General features: G+C 37.2%; 1 protein-coding gene across 11 annotated transcripts in view; it reads right to left on the minus strand.

The window, feature by feature from the left end:
- The window catches only part of Sox5 (SRY-box transcription factor 5), a 732,928-nt gene that overhangs the window by 209,395 nt on the left and 501,465 nt on the right, over nucleotides 1–22,068 (minus strand). The gene's annotated exons all lie outside the window — the stretch shown is intronic.

Below are 22,068 nucleotides of genomic sequence, written 5' to 3' on the forward strand. Positions count from 1 at the left end.
TATTTACTTTGTATGTTGTGCAGTGACATTACCTAAAGTAAATTCAAATGAAATTTGAGGACAAACATTAGCAAATATTTCAATCATGTCACTTCAACCTATGGTCACTTGGAAAAGAAATTCAAATTAAAGGCTAACAATGTAAATAGTTCATCTGACTCTGTCCCCAGTCAGCTGACACACTGAAGGACACTTTATAGAAAAGTAATGTTAGGAAGTCAAACTGTGCCTTAAAGTGCTAAAGCACTTGGATGGAAAAGCTCAGGGACAATGCCCAGACCCTAAGTTCAAGCCCTATGACTGACAAATAAAAATAAAAAGAAACAATACTCTCATAGTGCAACCATTTCCATTTTCCTGTAACGAGGTGTGGGCTAACACAGAGCGCTAACACAGAGCACAAATTGAAATGTTTATCACTCTACTAAAGAAAGAACAGTACAAATGTCAAGATTTGTTACAGTAAACACTTGTCAGTGCCATGACAGTCTATACAAAGGCTAGTGACTGACCTATTTCCTACTGTCATTCTGTCCTGACCACTGAATTTATCATCTATATACTGAGCTCACACATTATCCTATTCTACTTATTGCAATTAAAAACGGATCATGAAAAATATTGGTAAAATTATAAATTGAATCTCTTTAACATGCACATCTAGGAAAGCCTAAAGCATTGCTTCATAGTTGCTTTTAGGTTCTATAAACATTTTGGGGATGCAAAGGTCATTATTAATACAAGAGAGTTTATGAATGAAAACCAGGTCAGGTGCCAATGGCTCACCCTTGTAATCCCAGGACCTCAGGAGGCTGAGATCTGGAGGACTGAGGCTGGAGGCCAGCTTGGCTAGAAAACGTTTGCTTGATATCCATCTCAAAAATAACCAGCAAAAGAAAGCAGAGCTGGAGATATGGTTCCAGGCACAGAGCACCAACCTAGCAAGTGTCAGGCTAATTAATAAGACTAGCCAAACTTTAAAATCTAAGCAAAACTTCCATGTGAATTAAAAGGACACTATCATTCTAAGTGGTGGGTGATGGGGAAATAAAAAAAATAATAAAGGAAACTATAGGAGAATTGTATATATTTAAGGCATATAACAGGGAGCTAAAACCAGCGAGACAGAGGGCAATCTGACCTTGAAAGTTCTGTCATACCTCAAAGAGAAAATGAGAGGGATTTCAATGAGTGTGAGTATGGAAGTGATATATCTGTTGAATTTTACAACAAATAACTCGCTGTAATCCTAGGGACTCTGGCGCATGAGATCTGAAGATCACGGTTCAAAGAGTATGAGACTCTGGTCTCTAACCCAAAAATGTTTAGAAGTGTGGCTCAAGTAATAGAGAACTGCCTTGGGCAAAAAAACCATATATATATATATATGTACACACACACACACACACATATATATGTACACATATATATGTATATATATATACGTATATATGTATATATGTGTGTGTATATAGATACACACACACACACACACACACACACACACGTATCTATCTGTCTGTCTGTCTATCTATCAAACCAACCTATAGTACCCTTTCCCAAGGCAGTCAGAGAAATCAGAAAACTCCTTTCCCTCAAACAAGCAATAAAAGCCTAAGAGTATGGCTCAGAATTTGCACCACTTTTTTTTTTTTCTGTAAAAGTTGGCCATAAAGGAATTCACTGGTCTGTCTTTTTTGTTGTTGTTTTTATTGTAGTTCATAAGAAACCCTCTCCCCCCCCCTACACACATTCTTCCACATTCAGGAAACCAGGCCTCCCGCCCACCTGTAAAAAAATATCAAAATGAAGATATCCCTGCTAGGGTCTGGGAAGTACTGACTCCATTATTGCTAGGAGAGATGGTTTTGTTAGCATCCAAGGCCATTTCTGTAAGGCTGTTCCTGTTTCCTTGAACCTACCCATAGAAGGATTCACTTTCCATCTGTGGTCACTGAAACTGAAGGTTATGGTGGCTCATCAAACTGTGATCACGTCAAGTTATTATACCCTTGTTAGCCATTTTGTGTGGGCCACGGACCTTTATGATGAACAGAATAGGGCTTAGCTTCCAAACCCCGGGACAGTCAAATTGCATGGCTGTGGTTATCCTACCTTCACAGTGAGCTTGTGTTAAGGACGAAAATGGTTTCAGGGAGATTACTGCAATTGGAAATATATCATTCAAAAATAGAAACCTTAAAATATTTCACTATGTTAAGCCCATCTCTTGTCTCTCTGTCTCTGTCTGAGTCTCTCTGTCTCTCTAGAGTCTCCTTCCTTCCTTCTCTATTTTTTTTCCTGTCTATTCATTAGAGCACAATCAGTCTTTCTTTGGAGAGCATGTGTTCTCTTCATTCCTAAATCAACAAAGGATCAAGTAGAATTTGGAAAACTAAAGGGAAATTGAAAGGCAGATCCAGAAACAACTTTCATGTAGGCAAAGCTCAACTGAAACAATGAGTCACAATCATTGTTAAACTAACAGAACATTGTAACTTTTTTTTTTAATTTTAAGGTTAAAGAAACTAATGGAAATTCAAGTTCCCAGTACTGGGTTGTATGACTTCTAATGGATGAGAAATTTCCATTACCTTCCACCTAGCTTTTCTGGGGCAAGCAACTCATGTACAATGTTAAATCCATTTTAATTTCCAGTATCACTGTATGAAATTCCCTGGTATATGCTGTGTATCCATCCCCAGAGAAAAGGCCAGAGTAGATGATTTGAGTATAGATCTGAAAGGACTCATATCACACAGATATTTATTCAACAATAACAAAATAACACACTCTCTTCTAGAAAAGCTTTCATCTAGTGTCATTTCCAAGTAGGAAAGCATGCTAACTGTGGGAATATTGAGGCTTCTTTTTACCCAAAAAACTGATTCTGAATATATATGTAGATGTAGATATACACACACACATATATATATATCTAGAACCAGCTATATACATATTTATATGAGATTGTATAATTGAAGATCAATATGCAAAGAACAAATCAGAGATATGCACAAAAATAAGGACTCCTTTTTAAAGAATTTAATGGCACCTCTTTGAAGGTGTTGATGTAAAAATAAAAAACCTCAGCTGAAAGTTCTAAGCATCCAAATATTTGGAATGGGTTGGAGTTTGGATTGGCTAAAAAGGAAAGAGGCAGAAAATCAGAGTTCACCAAAATGTCCTGGCCTGCAATGGAGAGACCCACAATCCTTGTTTCTGTGCACATTTCTTCCTTCCCTTGCTCACTATCAAGATTACAGACAACTTTTAGGTGATGATTTTCTTGGTTACATGACTACAGGACAAGGAAATATTCTTTCCCTAAGGACTCCCAGAATTCTTGGCTCCAATACAATTATTCTTCATTATAAACTGTACATTTGAATTTTAGTTGACTAAGTTACTATCCTAAACTTAGGTGAAGGAACTTTGGTAGAGCAAGATATACTGGCTTGCTCGTGTGTTTGTCAGATTGAATTGACAGATTTATCAGCTCTGTGATTCCCATGTTAATAAATCTTCTCTTGAGAAGTCGTCTGGAATGGATTTCTTTGGAAGAAAGCACATTGGAAATTCTAACTCTCACAAGTCACTTCAACTCCATTCTCAACTCAGAAGTCACTTCTTCTGACAGTGATTTATCTGCTCCACAGCACACAGAGTCTGGACTCATCTTTCATTATGTATTTGTTCATCATTGCTTACCATCTACCGACCCTGTGAATTCCACGAGACCAGGGATTTTGCCTACCTTTCTCTTTAATGTAATTCCAGAAAGAGATGTGAATTACAGAAACACATTACAGATGTAGTTTTATATCAGGTAGATGTAAGGTACAGAAAGTATGCCTAGTATTTCTACCCAGTAGGTATAATAAGTAGCAATTTAATGACAAAACCAAGGCCTGCTTCGTTGTGTAGTCTTTTGAGATATATCAACTAGGGATGAGAAGTGGGGGTATGGGGGAGTAATCAACTGATAATCTTATTTGACCAGAGAGAACTTAGAAGAAGTTAGAAGATAGATTTGGTTTATTATATTTTACTTATATTGTAAAAAAAAAATCTGACCTAAAGCTGACCAATGGAGTTGAAACAATATTTCAATTTGTTTACTCAAACTTGAGTTCAACATATAAACTTCTGTCTAGAAGGCAGTACAGAAATAATAGCAATAATATGAACAATAATAGCCATTATGTTAGAGATGAAGATTCATAAAGACATTCATCCACAGAACTTTAAATTTCATATTTGTTTTCACTTTGCTTTTAATTTACTTATAGTTTATGAAAGATGGACATGGTTCTGTGACAATATTTCATCAACATGGAATAGGCTAGGTTCTAAATAGGCCACTCAAAAGCCTTCATTTCTGCAGTGCTTCACAGTTCAGTATGCATCAAAGCCTCACTAAAAATATATGATGTACCAGAATTTGGACACATGTCTAAGATACACATCAGATACACTTGACTGATTTGTTTGGATTTATAACTAGAAAATCACTACTAAATAGAATACTGCAGAACCCAACCAACAAAACCATAAAACGACACATCTGTGACAAGTTACTACAGTCTTTTTAAGGATGATCAGAATTTAAATATGAAAACACTGGTATCTAAAACTTCCGGATATGACTTACAATAAGGATATCTGATGCACTATTTTGTTACGTGGAGGGAATAAGAACAATAGAAAATGCTTAAGCACAGAGGTTGAAAATCTCCATTCCTGATCTTGCTTTGCTATCCAGCATTGAGTCGTTTGCCCTGACCAAATCCTGGCATTGGCAAGATGAAGGACAGATTGTGAAGAATCTTTGAGGGCTGGAGTTTGGCCTAGTGGTAGAGCACTTGCTAGCAAGCATGAAGACCTGGGTTCGATTCCTTGGTACCATATAAATAGAAAAGCTGAAGTAGTGCTGTGGCTCAAGTGGTAGAGCGACAGCCTTGAGGAAGTTCAAGCCTCAGGATTGGCAAAAATATAAATAAGAACCTTTGAAAAGTTGGCTCTGGTATCTCACGCCTGTCATCCCAGCTACTCAGGTGGCTGAGATCTGAGGATCGTGGTTCAAAACCATCCTCGGCAAAAAAAAGTCCCTGTAAGATTCTTATCTTCAATGAACCACCAGAAAACCAGAAGTGCAGCTGTGATTCAAAGTGGTAGAGTAAAAAGAGCTCAAAGATAGTGCCCTGGCCTTAAGTTCAAAGCCCATGACTGATTAAAGAAAAAAAAAAAGAATCTTTGAGGTTACATGAAGACACACGACTGCTTTTATAGCTTGTTGAACACAGTAATTGTAACTGATAGATAAATAAAGATAAAACGAGCCACAAAACAAGAAATGGTTCTGTGGGCTGGGGATATGGCTTCGTGGTAGAGCGCTTGCCTAACATGCAGGAAACCCTAGCTTCGATTTCTCAGTACTACATACATAGAAAAAGCTGGAAGTGGTGCTGTGGTTCAAGTGAAAGAGCTCTAGCCTTGTGCAAAAGTTCAGGGGCAGTGGCCAGGCCCTGAATTCAAAGGACTGGCAAAAAACCCAAATAACCCACCCCCCAAAAAAACCCAAATGGTTCTTTGTAATTGAATTTTGGAAAAGTACCTTAAACTTTCTTTAAAGAATTAAAGTATATAGTTAGATCAAGTATTGGTGACTCATACCTGTAATACTAACTACTCAGAATGTTGAGATCTGAGGATAGCAGTTCGAAGCCAGTCCAGGCAAGTAAGTGTGTAAGACTCTTACCTCCAATTAACCACTAATAAGGTAGAAGTGGAGGTAGGTCTCAAGTGATACAGTGCTAGTCCTGAGTAAAAAGGTTAAGGAACTGTGCAATCCCCAGTTCAAGCCCAGAAAACACAACACAACACACACACACACACACACACACACACACACACACGTGTGTGCGCGTGCGCACCCACAATGTGATAAGCGCTTTGTGCTTCATTGGCAATAAATGTAATACGTTTATTGTTTATAACATGGGTAAAAGCGGGTACATTGTATGAGCTGATTGTATCTCAATTTGGGAACTTTGGATGAGAGTTTATCCATTCAAACAAGCATACAGTTCATACTCTACTGCTCAGAACTGGTCAGTACAAGTTGTAAATCAAACTCGACTAACTTAAATACTTCATGCTTCTATTTCCATTAGTGTGTTGTTGGAGGATTCAGTGGACCTGAAAACGGACTGGTGTTTGTGTTTAAACCAAATATTGATTTATTTGGGGAAAAAAATAACCAGTGGTTGCATGTTACAGAATTCAAGAAAAACACGTGAATGTAAAGTTTAAATCATTACAAGTATTTAGTAAATTTTGATGATTTACTCTAAAAGGTTGCTTGCTTTTTCCCCTAAGAACTTGCTATCCTAAGAAGAAAATATCCTATGCATATATCAAGATTTTAATATCAATATAATCAATAATAAATATCATTTTGTAATGTGCATATTAATGTAATATACACTACATAATGTATTATTCTAGGTTTATATGTGTACCAAATAAAAGACTGAACACTTTGTGTTTTGTTCTTGTCAAATTCAAATGTGCTCAATAGAATAATATGAGAAATCATTTAAAGGATAGCAATACTGAAGAGATTAGGTTTTTTGACTTTTAGTGTTAATAAAACCTTGAGTTGATTTGTACTAAGAATGCACTTACACAAAAATGACTAAAATGCATTGTAGACATAGTCTAACATGTTGAGTTGAGGCCCCTCTGTGCAACTACTTAAACATGAGAAATTAATACACAAATAAATTATAACATATACAATAAAATGCACTGCAACTTTATTAAGTCCTTCCAAATCCACTCCACTTCTAAAAATCAATCAGGAATGGAAGACTTAAGGTTGTTTTGATGATGTTAAATAAAAATACTTTTTTTTTGGGGGGGGGTTGGGTAGCTTTTATCTGTTAGGCCAAAGTTACAAACAAGGGGCTAAGACTGTAAAGAGTTTTAAATAGTGGAGAGCACAAGTCAGCTAAGATTTTTTTTTGAATTTAAAATAAGAACATTTAATAGTCGTCAATACTTATATTTTAAAGGAGAACCACTAACTCACTCTTACTTCATTGCTTACACAATTGTTTTCCTGCTCTTCCTGACTTAGGAAATTGTAATTGCCTTGATATAACTGTTTAATAATAAAATAAAATTCAATTTATTAAAAAAAAGAATGAGAAAATAGGCAAAAAAATGGCTTAAATGGAGAGCAACGAGTGGGATTCAAAAGGCTCATTTAAAAAAGTCATCCTAAGTTATTATTCAAGGTCATTTAAGAATAACACAAACACTAAATTAAAATAACAAAATTAGGATTTGAGATTAATTTTAGTACGTGTGTGTGTGTGTGTGTGTGTGTGTGTATGTGCGCTTGAACTCAAGGACTGAGCATCATTCCTGAGCTTTTGTGTACAAGAATGGCACTGAACCACTTGAACCAGAGCATTACTTTCAGCTTTTTGGCGGTTAACTGGAGACAGATTGTGCCTTCTATCATGGCTTCAAACCACAATCCTCCGAGTTCAATCTCCTGAGTACTTAGAATTGTAGGCATGAGCCACCAGTACCCAAGACAGAATTTGAAGTTTGATTTTAAGACACCAGCCGAAGATTAGAAGCTATGTTTCCTGAAATGTAATCCAATAATCTCATACTGTCTTCTTCTCAAGTTACGAAAAGAGAACGACACATTCATTTGACCTAAAGGTTTGTCTATATGGTATTCACATTTACCTGAAATGTATCTCTATAACGCTGGGCTCTAGTGGTTCACACCTATAATCCTAGCTATTCAGGAGGCTGAGATCTGAGCATCATGGTTTGAAGCCAGTCCGGGCAGGAAACACCATGAGATTCTTATCTCCAATAGACTACTCAAAAAAAAAAACAAAGCCAGAAAGTGATGCTGTGGTTCAAGTGGTCAAGTGGTCAGCTTGAACAAAAGAAGCTCAGGAAGCTCAGGAACAGTGCCCAGGCCCAGAGTTCAAGCCCCAGGACTGGCAAAACAAATCAAAACAAACAAAACCCCATATCTCTGTAAACTTACATATACCACAACTGTAGTGTTTCTAAGGAATATCACCCATCATCAACACTAGAACTTAGTCTTGTTGAGAGACCTCTGTTTAGAGAGTAGTCTATGTTACTTGGGTTCTGATCAAGGGTCTTCCATCTTAAGAATGGATGCTTGACAAAATCTACAGACGTGACGGCTGGTACTTATGAGTGGAAAGGTGAAGGAAAAGTTCATGACACTGTGGGGAAAAGCTCAGGCGAATGAAAGTCAGTGTTTGCAGAGTGGATGAATATGTTGGAAATCCAGAACCTTTTCAAATTTTAACTAAAAGAAGCCCTACAGCCCTCAAATAAGGGGAAACAGACGTTTCACGTGAATGCCAAGAACTGAAGAGTTGATCTTTCATTTGGTGTCAGGATTCCTATATTAGTTACAGGAGCCTTGACAGAATGTATCATTCAATGATTAGATAAAGTAAGCGTGCAAGCCTTTGAGAACGTCCCTCTTATTATTACGATCCTCCTATTATTACGAAAAAAAGGAAAGAAATAAAGAATTGGAATCATAAAATGATGCTAAAAGTAGCATCAATAGGAAGAAATGGGAAAGTACAGAAAAGGGAGCTATAAAAAATAAAGTAATAAAGGTCCAGGTCCATGGTTCATGGAAAACCCAGGTCTTCTAAGTTCTCTGGAATGTTCTGTGGTATCACATCTACCAGTAAAAACAAATCAGTCCCTGTGTATAAAAAGTCTTATCTAACACAGGAAACTAAGTGAAAAAATTTCCCAAGGGTCTTTATTAATGCAACAATGTATTTGATTTAGGGAAGTAAATGGTTTAGTGAGCTAAATCGTGAACGAAATCATGTCATAGCAGGTTTCCGTGAATATGTCTTTTAAAATTCTTCAGTACACATGGATGATATCATGCCCGGGCATTAATATAAAGGCAACTATATTATGTTCTAAAAAATGAGCAGGATAGATCTGTACTTCCCCAGGAGAATAAACTTGAAACTTTTGGGTATGCCTGAAGTTGAGAGCCTCACATAGGAATATTCCAGTTTCTCATTGTCCTTTTGATTAGAAAAGAACAAATTGAATGCCAGGTTTTATAGAGTTGGACAAGAAAACGAGGAAATCAGATATTGTGTGTTCTTGATTAAACTGACTCGATACATAATTTCATATTATTGATCAGCAATTCAATGCATGTTAATTAAATACATATTGTACCCAGGCACCATTTTCTGGAAATGAATAACACTTAGTTTAAACCAAAACACAGTTGATGTTCCAGCAAATTATACTGTTTTTGTGTTTATTATAGCTGATGAAACCCCGTTCAAGATAAAAATAAATATACTGAAGGCCATAAAGAATCTTTGGAACCTCTCTGTAAAGCTTGCCAATGAGTCTTTTCTTTACATGGCAAAGATTCCACATTTAAAGAAGTAAAAAAGACAAAATAGGCTCCCAAACCTTAAAGAGAAATTAGAAATATTTGTGTGAGAGAGGAAATAGTTGTCCAAGAAATCTACTTCGGGGACATAGTAACAAGTATACAGAAGAAAGAGGAAAAAGAAAGAAACTGAGTTGACTACATTAGAATGCATTCTAAGACAAACCATTTTCTCATTTTAACCCTGATCCTTTGTTTGAAACTCTAAATACTATATTATGGGAGTGTTTCTAAAGGCTATGGGTTTAATACAGGCTTAAATTCCAAGTGTAATAACACTTACTTCCAATGGTATTCAAGGAACATATAGCTTTTTCTATTCTAACTAGCTCTTTGAAGAGACAGAAGTGAAAGTCTGCTTGCTTTAAATGTGGTTGGAAGCAGAGATTAGCCTTCACTTATTTTGTCCTGTCTGCTTCTAGCTTGTGCTGAAGAAAGAATACAAGTCTCCTGAGCTTGGAAGTGGAGCAGGAAAACACTTATGGGTTAAATACTGATTTGAAACAGGGAGATTGAATCTCTTCCTTGGCCACATGGTATTGATTACAAAAAAGCCCAGAATATATGAGTGAATCATTACTACTACATTACTACTGTTCAGAAAGCTTTCCAAACAAAGCTACAAGTAACATTCCATTTCTACTTCTTACTAATTTTCTTTCTTTTTCTTTTCTTCTTCGTTTTTTATTTATTTTTTATGTTTTGCTTTCTCTTAGAAGCTGGGTGGACTGTCAACCTTTTAAGCATTAGCTTTATAAACAGATGTTGCTAGCTGTCTCAAAATTATCACCACTGCAGACAAATTTATATTTCTGCTTTATGTCGTGATCACTTGTTTTCTGGTGGTTCTTTGGAAATAAGTCTCATGGACTCTCCAGCTCAGGTTGGCTTTGAATTTCCATCCTCAGACTTCAGCCTCCTGAGTTGATAATATAATAGGTGTGAGTCACTGGTACCTGGCATAGTGAAAATAGTTACTTTAGTAACTAACCTAATTTGTGAGCTAGGTTATGTACTAATGGGGCCTCAATTTTTAAATTACCATATCACGATAGTAGTACATACAGAAGCATTAAGTTAAATCTCAAAGCTGAATGCCTTACTGTGTTAATACAGCCAATGGTAACATTAAACATTCAGGAGGATTTCTCTGCCAAGCAAGTAGACTTTCAAAAAGCACTAGAAAAGGAAATCGTATTTACAAATATGCAAGCTTTGATTTCAAGGGGGTATGAAGAGGTCATAATAAAGAAATGGAAAATACTAGAAAGAATTTTGTTAAGTAATGTACATTGGGTCCAGAGTGACAAAGATCTGTATTTTCCCTTATATGTGGAGGTTGGAGTTAGCTTGTAAAATCCTAAGTACATATGTGGAGTGGTATGCAAGTGTGTACAGCTGTGTAGATTCAAAAGAGATTGCAAACTGAAATTCCTTGGAAAGTGCAACCCAAGATCATCAAAATGAAAAACCAGGAAGTGGATACTGGAAAGGGATGGAGTGGGGGTCAAGGGGCGAGGGGTTGGTGAATGAAGAGGAGGGGAATGCAATCAAGATTCTACAAAATGAAGAAGGTTGAGGGAAGGGGTAGGTAGGGGAGGGATGAATAAGAATGTGAAAAAGGAAACAAGGATGAAGATATAGCATATTCCTCAACTGCTGTGTTTAATGGCAACTCTTTTGTACAACTGCTTAATGATAATACTTTTTAAAAAAAATCCTTGCAAAAGAGATTTACAATAGAACAAAACCTAGATACATAAGGCCATATAGTATGACGTTAAATGAAAGGACCTCCAGAATATAGAAACAAAAGCCATATAATGAGTGATTGTTGTCCTTAATGTACTGTTATCTCTCATTTCTTTTGCTGTCCCATGGTTATCTCATATTGTTACAGTATTTCACCTGGTTATCTGATATATTGGATATATGCGTAATTGGTTATTTGAAGTCAGATAGGGAAGGGGGGAAAACAAGATGAGAAGTGGGGTCGGGGGAGGGAAATGGGGACCAAGACATGAGAAAGGGTATCAATGTTTGTGAAGTAATGCACCTTCTATCTGGTGAATATAATGTAACCCTTCTATTAATTGTAATAAAAATATATGGAAAAATATGCTTGCAAAAAATAATAGAAAAAAAGAACTTTCTGTTCTTTGAATGTAATTAGTCTTGATCTACATGCTTCCTGATGTTTGTGAGGAAAACCAGAAAACTAACCATGTAGATAGGCAGGTAGATAGATAGGTGGATAGCTAGCTAGTTAGCTAGATAGTAGACAGACCAAAACATTCCCCATTTTGGAGAACAATATATCTCTGTCACAGTATAATACAATATTTCCATTTGTTCAAACTTAGCTTTCCTATTCAGTTTTAGAAAGAACGGTGTGGTATCTACCACAGCACGCCTTCTGCAAACATTCTCATGTGAATACACTATCAAGTAAACCAATAACACAGATTAATCTGTGCCTCGGAAGGCATCAAGACAGAAAATATGTTCATGTAGAAAGCACCTAACAATCTGGGCTCAACATGATAATCACTGATAATAAGTATCAAACTGAAAAAATAAATGTACGAGCTAGAACAACATTTGCTTTAATTTTCTCAGTTTGTGCGTGCTACTTAATTGCCAGAAGATATTATTTCTCCTCATTTAAATAATTTTCCACGGTGTTTATGTGAATTTTATTATTTCATAATCACATCTTAAGTGTCTTGATTTTGCAAAATATACATTAGCACACATTAAGTATGGGACGATTTAAAAAAGGCGTTTCAGTGAAACAAATACTCTATCAGAAGCTAATATCATAATTTTATAAATAACTTGATAGCAATTTTATTACCTTGCATTCTTATCGTTACTGTGCATCTTAGAGTTTCATTCGCTTACTACAGTTCTATTCCTTGGTTTTCTTATAGTAACTACCCTGGAATCTTGGCCCTCAACCCCCCACTTATCCTCTCTCTCTTTCTCTCTCTCACTCTGTTTATCTCTCTCTCCCTCTCTCTCCTTCCCACATTCCCTCCCCTTCCCTCCCTCTGTCTGTCTCTCTCATTCTGTCTGTCTCTTTCCTTTGCATGTCTCTATGAGATTCCATCCTAAAAGAAGGATGTTGGACTATGACTTTCATCTTAGCTTGGTGGAAAGCAAAATAAATAAATAAAAACGAAATGAAGATAGATCACAATCCAGGAGGAGACCCTGTCAACTACCAGAGACCATTATGTTAAAATAACAAATGCAAGTGAGAGCTGGAAGCGTGTTTTAGGAATTGTGAGTACTACTTAATAACCAAGAGACTCAGAGTTCAAATCTCCCAGAGGCATGTAATTAAAAATCAGCAGGTGGGTTTAAAATGTTACACATAACAAAAGTAATCACAAATCTTGAAGACAAGGAATATCGAGAGAAGAGATTAGCCACAAGCAGCCAAAAAAAAGAATGAGAGTGATTCAGACACTCAATTCACTGGGTCACATAGAGATGTAGTTCAATGGGATTCCTTAAGAAACCAGCCATCAGATACCACAAAGAGCCAGGAGCCAGGGATCCACGCCTGGGATCCTAGCTACTCAGAAGGTTAAGAGCTGAAGACTATTTGAAGGCAGCTCAGACAGGAAAATCCATGAGGCTCTTATCTCCAAGTAACCATTTTGAAAACGGCTACAGGAGGCTAGAGGTTTTGGCTCAAATGGTAAGAGCACCACCCATGAGTGAAAGAGTGCTCAAGCCATGAGTTCAAGTCCCAGGATGGGCACAAAAATAATAAATACAATTAGAGGCATAGTTTACCATTTGCCTGGATAGGGTTAGAGTCTAGATGTTCATAATTTTCACATTCTCTGAGTCAGATATTATAATTATACTATCTTACACAGTTATTTCATAAACATAAGGGGAAAAGTTTTTAAAAATATTTTCTGCCTGTCATATAAATATAGAAAAGCTATTTCTGCAATAACTCACTAAAATATTTTGTACCTATCTCCTTTTGTAAAATTATGGTTGTGAGGCTGGGAGTTTGGACTAGTGGTAGAGTGCTTGCCTAGCATGCACGAAGACCCGGGTTCGATTCCTTGGTACCACATACTTAGAAAAAGCCAGAAGTAGTGCTAAGGCTCAAGTGGTAGAGCTCTAGCCTTGAGAAAAATCCAAGGACAGTGCTCAGGCCCTGAGCTCAAGCCCAAGACTGGCAAAAAAATTATGGTTGTGAGATACACACATTACTATGTCTTAGTTGATGATAAACCCAACTGCCTTTGGGATAATATTGTATGGTCTACGAAAGATGAGGGAGGGTTTTGTTCTGTAACCCAGGCTGGCCTCAAACTCCAGCTCTTTCTATCTCGGCTTCCAACTCATTGGGAAGAAAGATATGCAGAATAACGAACTTTTATAAAACTTTTCCTCCACTTACAATAGGGCTGAGATTCTATTAAGTCATCAGAAACTGAAAATGTCTTCCGCAAAAATGGATTCAGTCTATCACACTATCTGAACTTACTCAGGTGAGCTACCAATTCAAGTCAGAGTATTGGTGATTTACTCTCATGATGCTGTGGCCAAAAGTTCTATATGTCTAGTGCTTAGCAATAATCCAGAAAATAGTTAAATTCATAATATGATATACAGTGTGTATTAAATATGTATTATTTTCATGACAATGTTGACAAATCCTTAATCAATTACACATAAATCAACCATTATAGCCTAGGGTTGGTTTGCGTTCTCATTTAAAACTTTACCTTTTTACCAGGAACAAGTGGCTCACGTCTATCATCCTAGCTACTCAGGAGACTGAGATCCGAGGATCATGGCTCAAAACTAGCCTGGATGTAAAGTCTGTGAGACTTTTATCTCTAATTTACCACCAGAAAACTGGAAATGGAGCTGAACTGCAAAGTGGTAGAGTGCTGGCCTTTCACAAAAAGAGCTCAGGACCAGTGCCCAGGGCCTGAGTTCACAGCTGAGAGAAAAAAAAAATAAAATGAAATAAAATAAAAAAACTATGTAGTCAAATAATTTTCCTAAAAAACAAGTCTCCTACAATGTTTAACTTATCTTCAGAACAGATTTTAGAGTATGTAATTTGACATAGAATAGAAAAGCAATTTCTAACAATACAGAGGACTTGGGGAAAACCCCACTAATGTTCTTAATACATGCATAATAAAAAGATCTAGAGGGTAAATTTAAAAAAAAAATCATGCACGGGTAAAGGAGAATGTTCCTTATTCTGTGTCCCTTATGGTTAAAAGCTAGCCTCTGTAGTTCACACATGTAATGCCAATTCTGTGGATGAGAGAGATTTGGAGGTCAGTCCAGGGAAAACATTAGCGAGACCCTATCTCAAGAAATAAGGCCAGGAGTGGGTGACACATGCCTATACTGCCAGCTAATGGGGAAGACATGGTTTGTGAGATCATAATGTAAGAATGAACCATGGCAAAACCCAGAAGACCTTATACGAAAATGAGCTAAAGCAAAAGAAAGAAAAGTGAACCAGGAGTGTGGGTGATTTAAGTAGTAGAGCAATGTACCTAGAAAGCCTTAAGTTCAAAAACCTACTTCTACCCGAAAATGCCATGGACAGATGAAACCAAAAAGTGTTCTCAAGGCATGCTATGCCTATAATATGATAAAGAATACCTTACAAATCCATCTTAGGCCTTTTTTAAATTGTTGTTTAGATGTTCTGCAAAGAAGAAGCTGATTCATATGGAATTTAAGTAAGAAGAAAGATTCAATAAGCTATCTCTTTCTATTAACTCTGTTTTCAATTTCTTCCATGGTCTGACTTGTGTAAAAGTTTTTAAAGAACAGAGTTCTTAAAAAAAATTCCTGGTCAGGATATTCTAGACACTTATCCTGTTAATCAAGGATATGTCTTACACTATGACTTTAAATACAATTTCTCCCTCTCCATCCCTCAACCATGTCACTCTGATTTTTTTTTTAACTGTTTTGGGCTCCTCTTGGATGTCTATATTAATAGACTGGACCCAGGCTTGCTTTGTGGCTGCATTCAGAGTCCCACAGGGCCAAACGGGAGTGTGGTTTTTGTGATGTGGAGACATTACATATGTGCAAACGTGCTCATGTGTACGTGTCTATTAACTGTTCAAACAGACCAGGAAAACTGAAGGGAAAAAAGTGCTGAATGGGTGTTTTGTACTAGCCAGGCAACAGAGCTGGGACTGTGTACATTGGTGAGTGAATTTCCAAAGGGCTGGGAAACACAATGAAGGCATAGTAGAGGGAAGGCTACCCTCAGCAAACACGTGTTTGTGGGCATTCGTATGTATACTGGGGGCGGGGGAAGTGATATTAGATTATATGTAACATCTGTATTGATTAACCTTGTCCCTTTCAGGAAAAAACAGTTATTTTGTTGTGTTGTTCAAAGGATGGAACTTTCTGGGTAGTAGTTAGCTAATAAGCTATTTAAAAAACAAAACTCCACCGGAATCTGGAACTGATGAACAAGACTGTATTTAAAGGAATAGATTCTGGGTTTTCCCCAATCTGCCACAGAAAAGGCATATGACACCTATGAGTTACCTATTAATATTGCTATTCAATCTTCTAGCAAATCCTTGTAAATGCAAATTTAGTCAAGATGCATGTATTTTTTTGGGGGGAGGGTCAGTTATAGGGTTTGAACTCAGGGCTTGAGTACTGTCTCTGACCTCTTTCCCTCAATGCTATCGCTTTGAACCACAGCTCTGTTTCTAGTTTACTGATGGTTATTGGAGATAAACTTCTCATGGACTTTCCTGCTCAGGCTGGCTTTGAACCAGGATCCTCAGGTCTCAGCCTCCTGAGTAGCTGGGATGAAGACAGGTGTGTGCCACTGGTACTGAGCAGGATATATTATTTTAAACTATGATGTTGAATCCATGATGTATTTACCACTCAACTACACACTACCAATTAATTCCATGTTTCTTTGCCTATAGTCTTGCCATGCAGCTGAATTCTTTCTTTCTTTTCTCCCCTTTCTTGGTGATATAAATTGCAGTGCTCCTTTGAACAGAGGCTCTGTAAGAATGGAGAAAAGTGGGGGAAAGTAAACGTATCCTTACTCTAAAGACTTCTGAGCATCCCCAGTGGATATACTGCAGGAAAAGAGTTAAGTGAAAAGTATATTTGAATGAAGAGTCAGAATTTCATAAGCGACCAGTAAAGTCAAAGGTCACAGATCCATACCCGAGTTGCTCAGATGACAATCAACATAATTCATGACAGTGAAAGTTGGGGAATAGACAATATACTATACTATACTATACTATAATATAGTATGATATGATACATATCAAGAGAGGGAGACAGAGAGACAAAGACAGTAGAAGGGAGAGGGAGAGAGCAGAGCGTACACACACACACACACACACACGCGCGCACACACACACACACACGTCTCCCTAATGTTTGATTTTTCATGTTCTAGTGACTCTTAAGTAGGTAGGAAAGATTAAAGTCCAGAGTCTTACTAGGAAGCAGAGATTAAAGTCAGGATTAAACTTTCAAACTGTGTTTTGTTCCGGTTAACCTGTTGTCTCCTAAATGAAAACTAATTGTTCTTAATTGCAAAATGATAGGGTTTTACCATTTCAATGCATGAAAGAATTAACTGAAAACAAGCTAAAGACATCAGAAATAGGGCCATTTCCATTGTAATTCAGTATATTTGATCATTCGTAGATAGCACGGTATGGGTGGTGTTTATCTAAACGTTTCCATATTGCAAAGCTTTAAGCTAAGGCACATTCAGAAACAGGAGAGAAGGAGGAGTTAAGCTTTGATGCATAGATCCATACTATTTCACAGCAGGTATTTTCAATTAAACATGTAAAGAAAAATTAGTAAGTACAACTCTTCTATAATTAAAAAATCAAACCATGAGCCTGACTTGGATGTTAAAAATCTGAGAAGGACTCTAACATCAAAGTGGTCTTAATGAATATCAGAGGCTCAATTATCTTAAATTGTATTGTTAGGCTGGATTCCCAATCTCCTCCCGATTTCCGGTGCTGGCTTTTCAGACTCTGGATTGACACATGCACAGAATCTTTTATGTCTCTGCCTTTTCTCTTTATGACCTGTGCTAATGTTAAAGACACTGGCACAGAATATGCCAGGTTTTAACCCATAAGGTCTATTGGGATCAAATCATCAAAGGCCTAAATTATCAACCAATGGGGGTGATTAGTGTGCAGACTTGCATTTGAGTTTGGGGCTGTCCAAGATCCTAAACATGGCAGACGCTGGCGGCTCAAGTCTGCAATCCCAGCTCCTCAGGAGGCTGAGATTTGAGGATCATTGACCAAAGGCATTTGGTGAAGGAAAGTCCACGAGTTTCTCATCTCCAATTAATCACCCCAAAGCTGAAAGTGGTGCTGTAATTCAAGTGGAAAAGTGTCATGGACAAAACTTAGGGACAACACCCAGGCCCTGAGTTCAAGCCTGGGAGACACACACACACACACACACAACCTCAAGGTAGCTTATGAAACTGGTGAGAATTGTCATTGTACTATCAGAAGACATCATTTTCCCCCCCACCTCAGTTGTAGAATCTACTTGCAGAAAGTTGTCGTCTCATTAGATTTCTGACAACTTCACTTCCTACTCTGCACTGGAGAGTTTCCCAAAATTATCACTCACTGGTTATTATTCCCTTCCAAGAGGTAAGATTTTCAGGGATAATGATTTGATCTCTGAAGTCATCACCTTCTCTCATCATGTTCATTAATCAATTAATTATAATGAGCTGTGAAAGCCCTAAAATAATTGTGTTTCTAAAATAAACATTATTTTTTCCTCCAATAGAGTATCAAGCCCTCTGATATTTGCTATATTGCAGAATGAAGATATGAAATACTTATTGTTGGTAAAACAGCAAAACCCTAAGCAACTCTAGCTGGGAATAAAGTAGATAAAATCGCCAACAGAATAACATGGAGGAAAAAAAAATCTCTTAACACAGCAAAAACTTCTCCAAGAGTTCTAATGAAATGTCCTTGAATTGATATTGGGTAGCTCCTAAATTTCTTATTCTGCAAGGTAAGTTCACTTTCCCTCAACAAATACATAGCAGCCTTTACAAAGTACACAATGAAGAAAAGTATCTCAGTGTTATCTATCTGAATGAATTCATCCAGCAAAAATGACAGACCACGTTCTTAGGGACAAAATGGAAAGAGCTAGAAAAAAAATTATGTGAAGTTCAGTTCAGTTAGATCCAGAGAGACAAAGGATTCTTGTTTTCCCTTTTACGTGGAAATTAGATTTCGCTTATAAATGAATGAGTACGCATGTGGTGTGGTGTGCAAGTGTATATAAAAGTATTAACTGAAATGTGGTAGATTTAAAGAAGGCCAACAGTGTCATTCCTTAGAAAGGCAAAGCCAAAGTGCAGCAAAATTAAACAGCATGAAGTAGGGAAGGGAAAGATGAGTAAAGAGGAGAAGAGGGGGAGAATGCAATCAGAAATCTAATGCATATCCTACAAAATTAAGATCAGTGAGGGAAGAGCTGGGTGGTTGAAAGATGGGAATGCTTTCTTCAATGGCAACTCTTTGTTCAACTACTTAACGATAATAATAACATGTTTTAGAACATTTGAAAGGACCATATTTCAGAACTATACTAGCTAGATGCATATATAAAAAAAAAACACAACTGAACTCAAGGCCTAGGCACTGTCCTTGAGCTTTCTCAAGGCTACACCTTGAGCCACAGGTCCATTTCTGTTTTTTATTGAGTATATGATACCAAGGAATTGAATCTAGAGCTTCATGTATGCTGGGCAAGCACTCTAGCACGAGGCCGCACTCCTGGCCCTGAAGTTTAAAAACTTATCTATAGAGATTTAGTATTATATATAAAGTATTTCAGAAGAGACAATGACCTAAGTTAGCGTCTAGTAAAAAAAAAATGTCTATGCCGATACTTGGAAGTTATTGGATTTAGATGTAAAATTCAAAATTAAATTTGCCATGGGGTCCAGTAACTGTGCTTGAAAAATTTGAGCTAAATCTGAGATGTCAGAAAAATGAAGAGCATCAAGGTATTTTATTTCTCTTCCAAATATGGGTAAGTGACAACCCAGTGTCTGAATACATTAGAATTCCCATTGTGCATGAACTCCTGTGACTGCAGTGTCTTTGAAGGTGAAATGTGGACATGTGATTCATGATAACATCATGACTGTGATCATGCCATGATAGGCTGATGATGGCAAAACAGACATCTATAAACAAGAAAGAGTTCAGCTGCTGCCTATCTTTACAAAACAGGAGCAAATTAAAGATCGGGCACAACACCACTGATTCACTAATACAGTTGAAGAGCAGAAAATTTTCTTCTTCTATCTACTTTCACACCTGTCATATCAAATGTTCCTCCAAAGTACTACATTTTGAGAAAAAGTAACTGCACCTGCTCATAAGGCCAGTTACATCTGGAGTAGCAGCATGCCCCAAAGAGGAAGGTTTATTATCAAAGAATCCATTTATTCTCACTCACGATTTCTTAGGCAGTACCCCGTGGCAATACCCTTCAAAGACTGCTTCCTTACCTGTGGGGCTGAGATAGCCCTACTTCAGCAGATTGGAGAATTCACTTAGAAAATAATGCTAGCTAAAATTTCAGACCTATTGCAAAATATTCTCATTCGGGCTCTAGGCAGCATCTTTTCCATTTCTGTGAGTGTGTATCCTAAGAGGAAAGCAAGAAGACAAGTTCTACACTAAAACCACCAGCAAAACCATGTTCACTGCAGCATTGTTTACAAGAGCCAAGATATGGAATCGGCTCAGATTCCTCTCAGTGGATGAATGGATCAAGAAACTGTGGTTTATACAGACAAGGGAATTCCATGCTTCCAATAGAAAGAATAAGATTCATTAATAAGGAAATGGAAAGACGTGGCATTCAATTACTTTAAGGGAAAGAAGCCAGATACAGAAAAACATAGGTACATAAATCACATGTTTCCTCTCATTTGTGGTAACTCTAATGTGTCTAAAAGTAAACACACTGGATGATAAAATAAAAAAAATTATACTGAGACATGATAAATCATACAGGACTCTAGACATTCACACAGTGAGACCAAACAAGGATATTCTTAGGAGAGGATCCGAAGAAATGATTATATATTGAAATGAACTCCAAAAAAATAAATGTACTCATGACCTGACTTATGAACTGTCACCCTTCTGTATATCACATTTATAATAATAAAGAAATTTTAAATAGCAAACACACACACACACACACACACACACACACACACACACACACACACACACACACAAGGCCTGGCTTTCCATCTTATCATCAGAGTCCAGAGATAATTTCCCCATAACAGAGATGAGTGACAGCACATCAACCAAACCAGTAGACAGACTGGCTAGCCATGACAGACAGGAGACTTATTCTAATAATGAAGCAGAGATCTGTACAGGCCAGGAAGAAGGATGATAGGGGAAAAGAAAAGATGGAGGAGAAAGAGCACAAGGGGACACAGAAGAGGTGAAGAAGGAACCAGATGTGAATGAATAATGGCAAAGCCTTTCCTCAGTTTTCCAATCTATTTTATCTGTGGTTGTTTAGATGGGATTGTTCAAAATGGGTGGAAATTCAGCCACAATAAGCCACTGGACAGACCCTGTCCAGTGATTTTCTTCCTGTGCTGTCCTTGATCCTCAGATCTCATCCTCCTGAGTAGCTAGGATGAAAAAGGTGAGCCACCTGTTCCCTGCCTCACTCTTAAGACCAAGTCAATAGGTTTCACTGGTCTATTTACATACGTGAAGATAAAATACTTCAATCAGTTTACCCCCCATTCATCCTCCTGGCTGAGTTTCCCATTGGCTCCAGGCCCTCCAATCAAGCCTGTGTTACTTTCCTGTCATTCAGGTTTCCATCATTATTTGAATGTTCATTAACTGCACAAAGGGGTTTCATCACAGTATTTCTTTGGTGTTGAAATTTTTACAAGTAGTGTGATGTAGTCCACTATTACACCCCAAGTTCGCTCACATTTTATGCACAATACAAATCTGTAGTAAAGTATGCTCACCAAATACTTTATAACCTGTCTTATAACTTGTTTTATAACCTACCTTCTAACCTAAGAATTCCTTTAGAGTTCTGACCCTATTTATGATACCAATGATTCTTTTTGCATAATTTTAATGATTTTTTAAAATTCCTCTTACGTACATTTTTATGATGGTACTTGGGTATCACTTCTCTCTCTGTTGCTGATTTCAGGTGTCAATGTTATTTGCACTTTTAGTTGGCCCTAGGTTGATACATTTTATAGTTGGGCAAACATGAACAGTTGTTGCAGTTTCGCTTTGCCATAGCATGTTATAATAATACAATGGAAAGGAGCTCACTATGAATTCACAGAAAGAAGCTCCAGCCTGGGAAAAATACACACTGGCATTTCCAGAATATTCCAGACATGCTGGCGACTTCAGCAGAAGTTTGATTCGCTTCTCTCTCTCTTAAAAGGGGGA

Source organism: Megascapheus bottae, chromosome 35 (assembly GCF_031878675.1).
Source record: "Megascapheus bottae isolate mThoBot1 chromosome 35, mThoBot2.hap1, whole genome shotgun sequence".
Lineage (NCBI taxonomy): Eukaryota > Metazoa > Chordata > Mammalia > Rodentia > Geomyidae > Megascapheus > Megascapheus bottae.